Source organism: Staurois parvus, unplaced genomic scaffold, assembly GCF_062004578.1.
Source record: "Staurois parvus isolate SC_StPar_1 unplaced genomic scaffold, SC_StPar_1.0 ptg000448l, whole genome shotgun sequence".
Lineage (NCBI taxonomy): Eukaryota > Metazoa > Chordata > Amphibia > Anura > Ranidae > Staurois > Staurois parvus.
Genome location: NW_028318244.1, coordinates 4,508,018 through 4,520,240, shown reverse-complemented (window position 1 = coordinate 4,520,240; position 12,223 = coordinate 4,508,018). Strand labels below are relative to the sequence as shown.

Sequence of the window (12,223 nt, the reverse complement as noted above, 5' to 3'; positions counted from 1 at the left end):
GGAGCGGGTACCTGTCACAAACAGGTATCCGCTCCTCTCTCCCCTCCAAATGGTGCCAAATATGACAGTGGAGGGGGAAGGAGGAGGCAAATAAGTGGAGCTTCCACTTTTGAGTGGAACTCCACTTTAGGAGATCTCCTCTTCCCCACACAGCACATCTCCCCCCTCTCTCTCCCCCTCTGTTCTCCCCCCCCCCCCTCTCTCTCTCTCCCCCTCTTTTCTCTTCCCTCTCTCTCTCTCCCCCTCTCTCTCTAGGCCCGCCTAGCAACCAATCACCTGCTGGTTAATTTGAAAGGTTACTGAGGGAGCTCCGCCCTCCATCCATCACTATGCTCGCTCTCCGCTCTGCAGTAAACATGAGAGCAGCAGCGGCTGGGGGAAGCAGGGCAGAGATAACGATCTATCTGTCGGCTGCCCGCAGTCGAGTGGTAGATTGCAATCAGCGTCTTGCTGAACCCGCCCTAGGGCCATCGAATGCTCCCTGAATCAACAACCTATGGTGTTATTTCTTGATACAGTGCGTTATGTGTTGTTCTGACATAAAGCTTGCTGTACACTAAAAACAACAACATGCTGACATCAACCCGATAGCAGAATAACTCCATGATTGGTGTTCTGCTGTAATGGAGGTTTAGGATGTCAGCAATGGGAAGGAGAACAAACCTTTTGCCGATGCTGACTTTAATTTGGTGGTCATCTGCAAATTCTATTGTCAGCGGTTGTCTCTCCAGCTCTTTGGTCTCCTTACCTGTTGTGTCAACAATGACACCTTTGTAGTGCAGTTTTTCTGCAGTATATTTGACCTTTTTGATGCTAGTGGGTGACTTAGGGCTGAACAATTTATGAAGCCAGGTCCTCTTCTTCCTAGTTTGCTTATTCTCCTTTTCTTTCCTCTCTTCCTTCAGCCCCAAAATCTTAATGTCATCTTGCTTCTCCGTCTCCTTCTGCATCTTTTTGTTCATGTCAATATTGGATGACATTTGGCCCACTAGGTTTTCTAGGCAACTGTTCCAGAACCTTTGATATTGGTTTACCTTGTCCTGGTAATATTTGAAGCTGACGTTAAGGGCATCCACTGCTTGGCTGAGCTTCGTTATTTCAGCTTGTTGCTGCAGCTGAAATTCATTTTCCTTTGTGACATCCATGTCAGTATTGTTCAGGATATCTTGGGAGTCCATTGCTTTTGAAAGCCCAGCATCCTGTAAAGCCTTTGGGTTTGTCAAATTTTTCTCTTTTTGTGGAATATATTTGCTGCCTAAGGAGAGGCAGACTTTAGTTGCTGTCAAGTCTCCACCTCTGTTAGCAGCAGCTGCATTCTCATAAAAAAGAAGATCTTTAACCTTAGGAACTGGTCCAAGATCCTTGAAAATTTGATAAAGACTGTCTTGTTGGTTTGGGATGACCACTTTTTCATATTTTGAAAGCAGCTTATGTGTGCTTACAATGTCCATTGCATGAAGCTCTATCACTGGATTCTTTAGGGAAATCATGTCAGAATATTCATTGAAGCCAAATTCTTCCTCTGGTTCTGGAACATTAAAAACCTCCTCAAACATGCTCCTGAAACGTGGATGGTTTTTGATTATATAGTCATTCTTGATTGAAGCTCCAGCATTTTCCTTGGGGAAATGGCTATTAATTAATGTGTGGCCGACAAGCACAGCCACGATCATGAAGTTCTCTTTTTGCCCTGATTCTGTTGACATCTTAAATTTCATTATTCCAAAGTCATCTGGAGCTGCTATAGCTGGCTGGAAATACTGGTACATGAAAAGGCTAAGAGTCTCAAAGACTTCATCTGCACTTGCCTGGGGGAACTTTTTATGCAGGGCTTGTCTTAGGACTCTTGTCACATACCTTATTCCATAAGGTATACTGTGCACATCTGAGAATATTGCATTTAAGACTAGGTCTGCCATGTAAGGAGTGAGAGAAGGTCTTTCCAATAATCTGTGATTTAAGTGAAATATCCTATCTATCACTTTAGTGAGCTTGTTGTGGAGGACATCACATTTTGCAGCCTGCCTGTAAAAGCTGAAGGCAGTCTCAATGCTAATTAATTTTCCTTCCACTATATCCTTGATATGAGTACATTTTTTCTCAAACTCATACTGAATAGCATTTCCCAAAAACTTGACAAAATGATATTCCTCTCTTGGAGTTGAGGCATGATTGTAGAGTCCGGGAAGAAGCCTTTCTTCAAGAATGGTATAGTCATGTACTGACATTCGACAGATGAGCTTGAACAGGTACTTTGGTTGGGTCTGTAGATGATAGAAGAGGTGCTGATAGGGTTCCAACCTCTGTGTCTTCCTGCTCAGTTCAAGCATGCGTTGTCTGTCAATGGACATCGCATCTTCAATGTCCATTCTGTTGTCCAGCTTTAGTTTTGGAAATCGGGACACAAGGCTTTCTAGTGTCCGTTTCCCATTCACAAGAATTGATATTTTCTTGTCCAAGGTATTCAACTCCTCTTTTAGTGTTTGGATGGCATTCATTTTAGTGGAAACTTCACCTTCTAGGTAATTTATCAATACCTCTTGGGGAGAAAGGATATCCAAGGAGGAGTCCAAGGAATGGGAATCCTTTAGACTGGAACTAACTGATAATCTTTTGCTTCGGAGCAACTTCTTGGAAAGCTTTCCAGCGTGGTTGCTCCCAACAATTGAGCGTATTTCTACAAGGGATGACATAACCTCATTCTCCATAGTTGTAAAACCTGTAAAATAAAAGAAAATGGTTTTAATTGTGTTCTAACCTTTCCTCACTTTGTCTAAAACTAAGAAAACAAAATTGTGAATATATACTGTATAGTGTGACTTTCTGGGCATTAGACACCAAAATGTTTGTCCCAAAGCACTGTCATTATTGTGACCCTAGCTGGCTTGTCTTCAGCCACATGGAAATAAACAGAAATTGAGCCTCTTTGGCAGCACATTAAAAAAAGGCTGACTTGAAGTGGTTGTAAAGGCTCAAGGTTTGTCACCTTCATGCATTCTATGCATGAAGGTAAAAAACCTTCTGTGTGCAGCAGTGCCCCCCAGCTCCCCCCCCCCCCCCCCCCAAATACTTACCTGAGCCCTATCGCAATCCAGCAATGTGCAAGACAGCCTCATTGTCCAAGGTCTCTGCCTCCTCATTGGCTAAGACAGCAAGCAGGAGCCACTGGCTCTCACTGCTGTCGATCACAGCCAGTCAGCCAATGAGGTGAGAGAGGGGGCAGGGCCAAACTGCAGCTCTGTGTGTGAATGGACACACAGAGCAGTGGCTTGGGAACATTACCACAACCTTCCCACACCCGATAACCCCCTCCTTCTCTTCCTATTTCTTTTTCACCATTCATTAATCTTGGATTGGTCCTTAAAGGGCCCACTTAAAAAAAATGAGGGGATATTCACCTACCATGTAAGATATATCCATTCTGACTTTAAAATTGCTCAGGTAACAGTTTAATCCAAAGCCTGTCCACACTAGGCATAATAAAGTTATAATGTTGAGAACCAATTCTACACTATATACCATTCTGCTACATATGCAGATCTGTCACATATTATCCGGCTGTATGTACACAACGTAAAACAAGTATATGGCGTCAATGACAAACAATAAATACATGTAAGCCTAAAGAGCATCTGTGCCCAGACTATGGACATTAAAGTATTCCTATAATTTAACAAGCAGTAAGGGAGCTTTAAAACAAGCCCACCCTAACCCCTCTAGCTGTATATAATGTGAAGTCATTATTACCAAACAACAAAGATGTTACAGCACCTGCCTTGTGTTCCCATTAGGGGGCAGCACCTGCTGTGTTTCTATTAGAGGGCTGGATGGCTGCCAAGATTCAGCTCTCAATAGAAAAGAATAGGGAGAGGAGCTGACTTTGTCACTGCCTGTGTTATGAATGTGTGTGCACAGTACTTGTAGGTAGAGGTGAATGAGAAAAACATGTTTTTGTTCAAAATATGGGAAAAAAATGTAGACAAAGTTTCTTACTTTTTCGCTGAGATTCAACAGTGGTCATTTGATGAGAAATGTTTAAATTGGAGCACATTAGTGCAAATATAAACAAGATATTTGAAGAAAACGCCTTTAGCAGTCTAGTACAGTACTGCTCACCACGGAAGACAGAAAGTGTCTGCCTGCTACACTGTGACATCACACAGAGGTCCATGACCACAGAGGTCACATGACCACAGTGAGCACAGCTGATTGGTTGCTATTTTTAGATCTTGTTTTGAACAAAGAACTCTGGTCTAAGGAGCCCAGTAATATGTTACATAAGGGGTTATGCACTGTAATTATCAGGAATACTAATGGGATTAATTCACAAACCCCTGAATACATATATTAATTGTGCTCACATGTAATATTTAAACTTGACTGTAATATTTTATATATAAAATAAACATTTGTGTCTTAGTGTGTTAGCTTTGTGAATGAAGCCCGTAGAGTGGTGTAAAATCAGGCTTTTTTAATAGGAGAAATTGTTGAAATCAATAAATCAACCAAATGTTAATTTACAGCAGTTTGTCTTGGGGTAGGGCTGGTGGGGGGGGGGGGGGGGGTTGTTAGGCGGTTTCCATCCCCCACCTTTAGCTGTGGAACTGTAATTTTCAAATCTCAGTGGATTCAACTGAAAATAACAGTCATTTTTTTTTCAAATTTAGAGACTTCAACCTGCTGCTGAGGCATGGTATGGGGGATGGGCAACACACCTTTATAAACAGTGCTACCCGTACTAATGCAAGTCCAGAGCCATGTTTAGATAGCTTGTTGGGTGATGATGTTGTCTGCCTTTCAGAGGGGACACTGGAGGTTTAATTCACAGAATTAATACACCAGGATAGTATGCTTATATTCTATACACACATCAATCTACAGTATATTTAATGTAAACAGGAAGCTCTCCAGCAGATTGTTGCAGTGTACATGGATGAGGCAAACCATTTAAAGTATAACTGGAGGCAAACCTTTTTTTCTAGTTATGGATAGAGTGGAGAGGGATTAAAACCCCTGTCAGATTTTATTGCTGTCTGTGTCTCCGTTAGGGAGATTTGCCCTCTCTATTTGTCCTGATTACCATTATCACTGAAAGTAAAAGAAAATCCTACATTTTGGGTTGTACCCAGAAAAGTAATAGGGGGGAAATCTTCCAATGGGGACACTAGAGTCTCCAAGGAATTCTGTTAATTTGCTGGGATTTCTTCTCGCTTCCTCTTTGGCTATGGGACAAGAAGTGAAGGGAAAGGCACAGATGGCGAAAAAAAAATTCTGACAGGTTATAACCCCTCCCTTACTCTATCCAAAATTAAAAAAAGGGATGCCTGTAGTTCTACTGACGGGTGATTAAAATAATCAGCTTTTATTTATTCATGTTGCTTGAGGTGATTGTAGCCCTGTTAGTGCATTTGCGACAGAAACAATTGAGTACTGTCCGTGATACTTTTTGTATTTGCACTAACATACAATTTTGAAGACAAGCTTTCAGGGAGTGTCCCCTTCTTCAAGGTCCAAGCAGTACTATACAAATCACAAAGTTTCATCAGAATGTTAGAAGAGATGGGAAAAAATAACGCTAGAGGTAAGGCACAGCAAAAGCAAAGAAGGGGGGAGGGGGGTAAGACAACACTCACATCACAGAGGGAGTGATGCTTGAGAAGCTTGGGTTTCCCAAAATTAAAAAAAACTGCTGTAAATGATTATAAAGTGTGAGCTGGAGTTTGGATTCAATTTGTTAATGTATCTAAATCTGCTAATACATGTAACACTCCCCTACCTCCAACAAACTGGTGCTGTCTTCTGTGCCTCCTATCTCATTCCTTTCAGAAAAGAAAACTATCATCTAAGTATTGGTAATCTGCAATATATTACATTTTTGGTTTTGGGCTTAATACCGCTTTAATATGCAATACAATGGGAACAACTGGGCCATGGTTACAATACACGGAGAACACCTAGGCAAGGAAAACACTGGCTGTGGGGGCCCGATGGCCTCACAATAAGTATCCATAGACAGCAGGTTGAACACTATGTACATAGACAGTCAGCTCCTGAGCCTAAACTGCAACAACGCTTTTCATAAAAAGGTCTGTCTTTTATTAAACAGCGTTAACTCCACTGACTGTGACAATAGATAGTAAGCTTCTGGGGCTAAAATGACAATTCCACTTCTCAAATCAGGCCTTAGGGGTCTTTAGCATGCTTAGTGTTGGTATAGAGAGTCAGTTCTTGGGCCTCGCAGACCAACCCTGGGCTTCAGGGTCTCCCTCAGTGACCCCTCTGTAGATGCCCCTGTGTGTATTTTAAGCTTTTTATTTAGCATACATTTTCTAGATGTTTTCAAGCCTGGTATGGGTTGTGCAGGGTCCTCACGTATAGTGGGTATTCCTCTATCATGCAGAGCTTAGAGGACCATATTACCACAAATGTATCCCTATCAGGCTCTTCACTATCAAATCAAGCCCCTTAGAACTGCAGTAATTTGGCACTGGCTATCCGGGGCTCCATACAGATGTCCTTCCTTTCTTGCTGACATGGGTTTCATCAGATAGGAAATGAGGTAAAATCTGGAACAGCTACAGTGAATAAAAGAGCTTTTTTTTTTTTTTTAAAGAAGTTAGTAAAGGCTAGAACAGTGGTTGTTGCACTTCTTGTCTGGTAAAACCCTTGTCACCAAGACTAAAAGGGAAGATATATCTGTTCTGTTTTCTATATCATTTATCTTTATTGCCATAGGAACATAGAAGGCAAGAATGTTAGTATACAAGTCATGGTTGGCACATACGTTGCATGTCCCTTAAACCAATAAATGTGATTAAAAAAATCCAAGCGTTCCTTCTTCCTTGTCTGACCCCCCAAACAAAGCATAAGCCTTTTTTTGTATCACATAATGTTGTCAATTTGTATGGCATACCATGAAGATCTAAGGATTTTGAGGGGAGAAAAAGGGAAGAGGTCGGGCAGAGTACGGAAAAGGAATGTTGTTGGGAGTGATTATGAAAGGAGGGAATAGAGAGTGGAGGGGGAAGGGAAACAGGTGTAGGGGGTCTAGGGCAATTGTGGGGGGCATAGGTATGTGAAGGAATAGTATAGACCAGTCTTTCTGAGCTAGGGTTCTATAAAACCCTAGGGGTCCTCCAGAGGTTGCTAGATATTCCTTGAGAAAAGAGTAACCGCTGACACCAATGATCTTTTTAGCTATCTTTAAGGGGGCATTCTTCCTATTGAGGACCAATGTAAGGTACATTCTTTCCACTAATCACAGGTAAGGTGGACCTTCTCCCACTGACCACCTGTTTAAAGAGTCCCTTTTCTGCTTACCGCCAGATTAAGTGAGCTTTTCAGTAACCATCAACGTAAGGAAACTCTTCACTGATCATTAATGTAAGCTAGAGAATAGCAAAAAAAATGAATAACTCAGCAATGAAGTAAAAAAAAAGAAGTCAAATTTACTAAAAAAGATTTGTTGGGATTAAAACTGGAAGATAAAATTTTGCAATGCTGCCCTTTGGTAATTCCCAGTAGAGAGATCATTCAAATGGGTTTGAATAATGTCAATGCATTTCAGTCACATAACACCCTGCCAAAGACTTGTCTAGAGGGATCATGAATGGGTGCAAACACAGTGCCTCTTTAACTCCTTCATGGTCCCTTTTTTTGGTAGCTGATTTTTTTTATGTTTAATTTTTTGTATTCAATAAATGTTAATAAAAGCACAATTTCCATAAAATTGCTTGCAACAAATACATTTCATTACATGGGTTATATATATTCTGTATATATACTGTACCTCTGTAAGTCAAAGCTCCTTATCATATTACAATTACAATTCCTGTTACCATATATATTTACATAGATAAGATAGCATCTGGCCTATTAGTCCTTTTACATAACTCAGCTCAAAGATAGCAACTGCTGCATCAACCTTCTTCAATGGGCAGGAAGGGAGTGTTGTAATTCCATGTGTTTTGTTATCAGCTTCATCAGGTAGGCAGAGGTAAGCTGTGATATCAAATCATTGATCATTAATATTCAATAGTCAGTGTAAACATACAATATTACATACAAATCGCTATTTCAATCAATAGGAAAACTAAACAAAGGAAAAATTAATACAACTTATACTTTGTATATTAAAGGATAAGTTCACTTTTCACACCATGTTACATGTTACACTCATGTTGAGGATGTAACATGTTATGAATGAAAGGACCAGCCCTCAAACCCCTGCTTTGACAGCTAGCGCTCGCCCGACCGCGTCACTCATTCGCAGAGGGATGTGATATGCATGACACATGGCAACCAATCGAGGCGTGTTACCTAGATAAGGTGAGGTGTTCTACAGTAGTAAGTGGGTTGCTGCTGTGGGTCCCTCCCTAGCGGTCCCCCTCCCATAGCAAGTGGGCCAGACCAGCATTATGGAGACCTTCAACCTAGCCATATGGTATGAGAGTGAAGGAGTTACAACAGGATACACATGAGATCTGCGCTCTGTGTCTGGTGGGATCTCATTCTGTTACTGGCAGTGAGGTAACAGAGGTACGCTGGCTGGTGAAGTCATGGTGTATAGCGATGGGAAACCACCTAACACACATATCCAATTTATTACTATACACCATGGGAGCTCAACTGAGATGGAAGAATGCCTTGATGTTAGACTGTTCACATGATTGCAGTTCCTGCCTAGTCCCAGGCATTGGTAAGTGTGCCCTCGGGCAAAGGTACCCCTAGTGCATGGGCACATTAGGCCCCTCCCACATGCAGGTCCACCAACTGATCCCCCAGTTGCTCTCCAGTGACTTTGCAAGGGTGATGTTGAGGATCTGAGCAGCATGGAAGTGGAAATAAATATAGAAATCGGAGGGTACCTAAGACAAAGTGGGTATTCTGCTGGTTCTGGTAATCAGTTCAGATATTCCTACTGCATATCTTACTAGAGCTGACCATCTAATATATGGTGTGTTAGCCAATGTCGATTGTCATTGCAGGTACATCAGCTGATTCAGAATAATGTCCACTTTTCAATGAATGTGTTAATGAATTAATTTATCATTACAGATATTTATATAGTGCTGACAGTTTACATATTGCTTTACATTGTACATTTACATCACTCCCTGCCCTCATGGAGCTTCCAATCTAAGGACTCGAACTCTCATATATAAACACATGCTAGGGCAGGGAGTGATTTAGACAGCAGCCAAATAACCTACCAGCGTGTCTTTTGAGTGTGGGCAGAAATCAGAGAACCTGGAAGAAACTCACGTTAGGGCAGACACAACATGCAAACTCCATGCAGGTATATTCAAGGTTGGTATTCTGGCAGAGCATCCTATTATGGCAGGAGTAGATCACATCAGGAAATCCCGATGTTACAGATCATGTCAGGCCCCCTTCATCAGGCTAATGTAACAAATTGCAGATGGTTCTTTTTATCATCTGATGAAGAGGTCCTGTCAGGCTAGGTGTCAAAGAGACAATCTTTTACTCGCCTAGAGTGTGCCAACCTACAGAGCATGCAGCTACTGTACAGCCAGACATGTGCAGTACTTTAAAGTGTGCTCAATGCCTCTGACTCTTTATGCATCAGTACATATGCAACAGTAGGTTGCATTTGGGGAAGGAGAACAGACCAGGACCTTACATGAAGCTGGCAAGTGAAGGTGGATGAAAGATAAGTGCAGTCTAAGGTTGCAGTTAGGGGAAAAAAACAGACCAAGAGCTTAACCACTTGCCTACCAGGCACTTATACCCCCTTATTTACCAGGCCAATTTTCAGCTTTCAGCGCTGCCGCACTTTGATTGACAATTGCGCGGTCATGCAACATTGTACCCATATGAAATTTTGATCATTTTTTTCTCACAAATAGAGCTTTCTTTTGGTGGTATTTAATCGCCACTGGGCGCTTTACTTTTTGCGCTATAAATAAAAAAGTTTCTTTGTTTCTATGATAAAATTTTTCAAACAGGCATTTTTTCTCCTTCACTGATGTGCGTTGATGAGGCGGCACTGATGGGCACTGATAGGCGGCACTGATGGGCACTGATAGGCAGCACTAAAGGGCACTGATAGGCAGTACTAATGAAGTGGCACGGATAGGCGGCACTGATAGACAGCACTAATGAGGTGTCACGGATAGGCGGCACTAATATGCAGCACTGATAGGCGGCACTGATAGGTGACACTGATGATGGGTACTGATAGACGACACTGACTGGCATCACTGCTGGGCACTGACTGGCACAACCCCTGGGCACTGACCGGTGGCACTGACTGGCAGCACTGCTGGGCTGCACTGGTGGGTGGCAGTGGTGGGTGGGCACAGGTGGGTGGCACTGGTGGGCACAGGTGGGTGGGCACAGGTGGGTGGCACTGCTGGGCACATGTAGGTGGCACTTCTGGGCACAGGTAGGTGGCACTGCAGAGTGGCACAGGTGGGTGCACTGCTGGGCACAGGTGGGTGATCTGCTGGGCACAGGTGGGCGGAGCTAGTGGGTGCACTGCTGGGCACAGGTAGGCGGAACTTGCGGGTGGCACTGCTGGGCACCGATCATCAGGGCACTGATCATCAGTGCCCTGATGATCGGTGCCGATCCCCGCTCTGACAACTGCCGGTTCTCGGCAGTACTTTCCTCACGATCTGACAGCGTGAGGAAAGTGCAGTCGAGAACCGGCACTTGCATTTCCCTCTGATCAGCGTGTCATTGGACACCGCTGATCAGGTGGTAAAAGGCCGCTGTGATTGGCCTTTTACCACATCACGTGATCAGCTGTGTCCGTAGGACACAGCGATCACGGAGATCGCCGGGTGCGTGCCCCCTGGGGCGCGCAGGAGAGCGCGTTCTGGGGGGACGTCATATGGCGTCCACTCAGAACTGGCCGGCCGCAGTGCAGCCGTCATTCGGCTATCTGCGGTCGGCAGGTAGTTAATGAAGTCTGAAAGATAGGTCATGTCTGAGGTTGAAGCTGGGGGAGGAGAACAGACTAGGATCTTGAGTTAAGTTGGCAGTAACGTGAAGTTTGGTATTGAACAAATATGGAGAAGGGTCTGCTCTAAGTCTTATGATTGGAACTAGATGGAAAAGGATTTCTTAATTCTCCTTATCAGGAAGAAGAGACCTGTTATGGCCTCTTGGATCTAAAGAATTTGAAGGACCTTCCTTGGCTGAAGTCTGACATAGCAAGATAATGAATTAGGAGTCTGATTTTGGGTCTTTTACTGGAAAAGGATTGAATAAAGGAGGGTCTGATCTGAGGTCTGTAATTGGATGAAGAAGGGTATGATCTGAGGTTTGTAATTGGGTGAAGGAGGGTCTGATCTGAGGTCTGTAATTGGATGAAGAAGGGTATGATCTGAGGTATGTAATTGGATGAAGGATGGTCTAATCTGAGGTATGTAATTGGATGAATGAGGGTCTGATCTGAGGTTTGTAATGGGATGAATGAGGGTCTGTTCTGAAGTATGTAATTGGATGAAGAAGAGTCTGACCTAAGGTCAGGGAATGAGGTGTGAGGTATTATGTGAGGTATAATGAGGTGTGAGGTATAATGAGGTGTGAGGTATAATGAGGTGTGAGGTATTATGTGAGATATAACGAGATGTGAGGTATTATATGAGGTTATAATGAAGTGTGAGGTATTATATGAGGTATAATTAGGTACAGTGAGGTGTGAGGTATTGTGTGTGAGGTATTATATGAGGTACAAGGTATTATATGTGAGGTATAATGAGGTGGAAGGTATTATATGTGGTACAGTGAGGTGTGAGGTATTATTTGTGGCACAATGAGGTGTGAGGTATAATGAGGTGGAAGGTATTATATGAGGTACAATGAGGTGTGAGGTATTATATGTGAGGTATAATGAGGTGGAAGGTATTATATGTGGTACAATGAGGTGTGAGGTATAATGAGATGTTCTCATGGGGCTATAATATGATATAGTGAGGTATGAGGTGTGAGGTATAATGAGGTGGAAGGTATTATATGTGGTACAATGAGGTGTGAGGTATTATATGTGGTACAATGAGGTGTGAGGTATAATGAGGTGGAAGGTATTATATGAGGTACAATGAGGTGTGAGGTATTATATGTGAGGTATAATGAGGTGGAAGGTATATGTGTTTCAATGAGGTGTGAGGTATAATGAGATGTTCTCACTGGGCTATAATCTGATATAGTGAGGTATGAGGTGTGAGGCATGATGACATATATGGTGCAGTCA

General features: G+C 42.8%; 1 long non-coding RNA gene and 1 pseudogene across 1 annotated transcript in view; one reads left to right on the top strand and one right to left on the bottom strand.

Moving 5' to 3' along the window:
• LOC149453569 (uncharacterized) overlaps positions 1-12,223 on the top strand; it is a 198,814-nt gene that overhangs the window by 147,303 nt on the left and 39,288 nt on the right. The window lies entirely within an intron of this gene.
• On the bottom strand, positions 757-2,498 carry LOC149453571 (ras GTPase-activating-like protein IQGAP2; annotated as a pseudogene).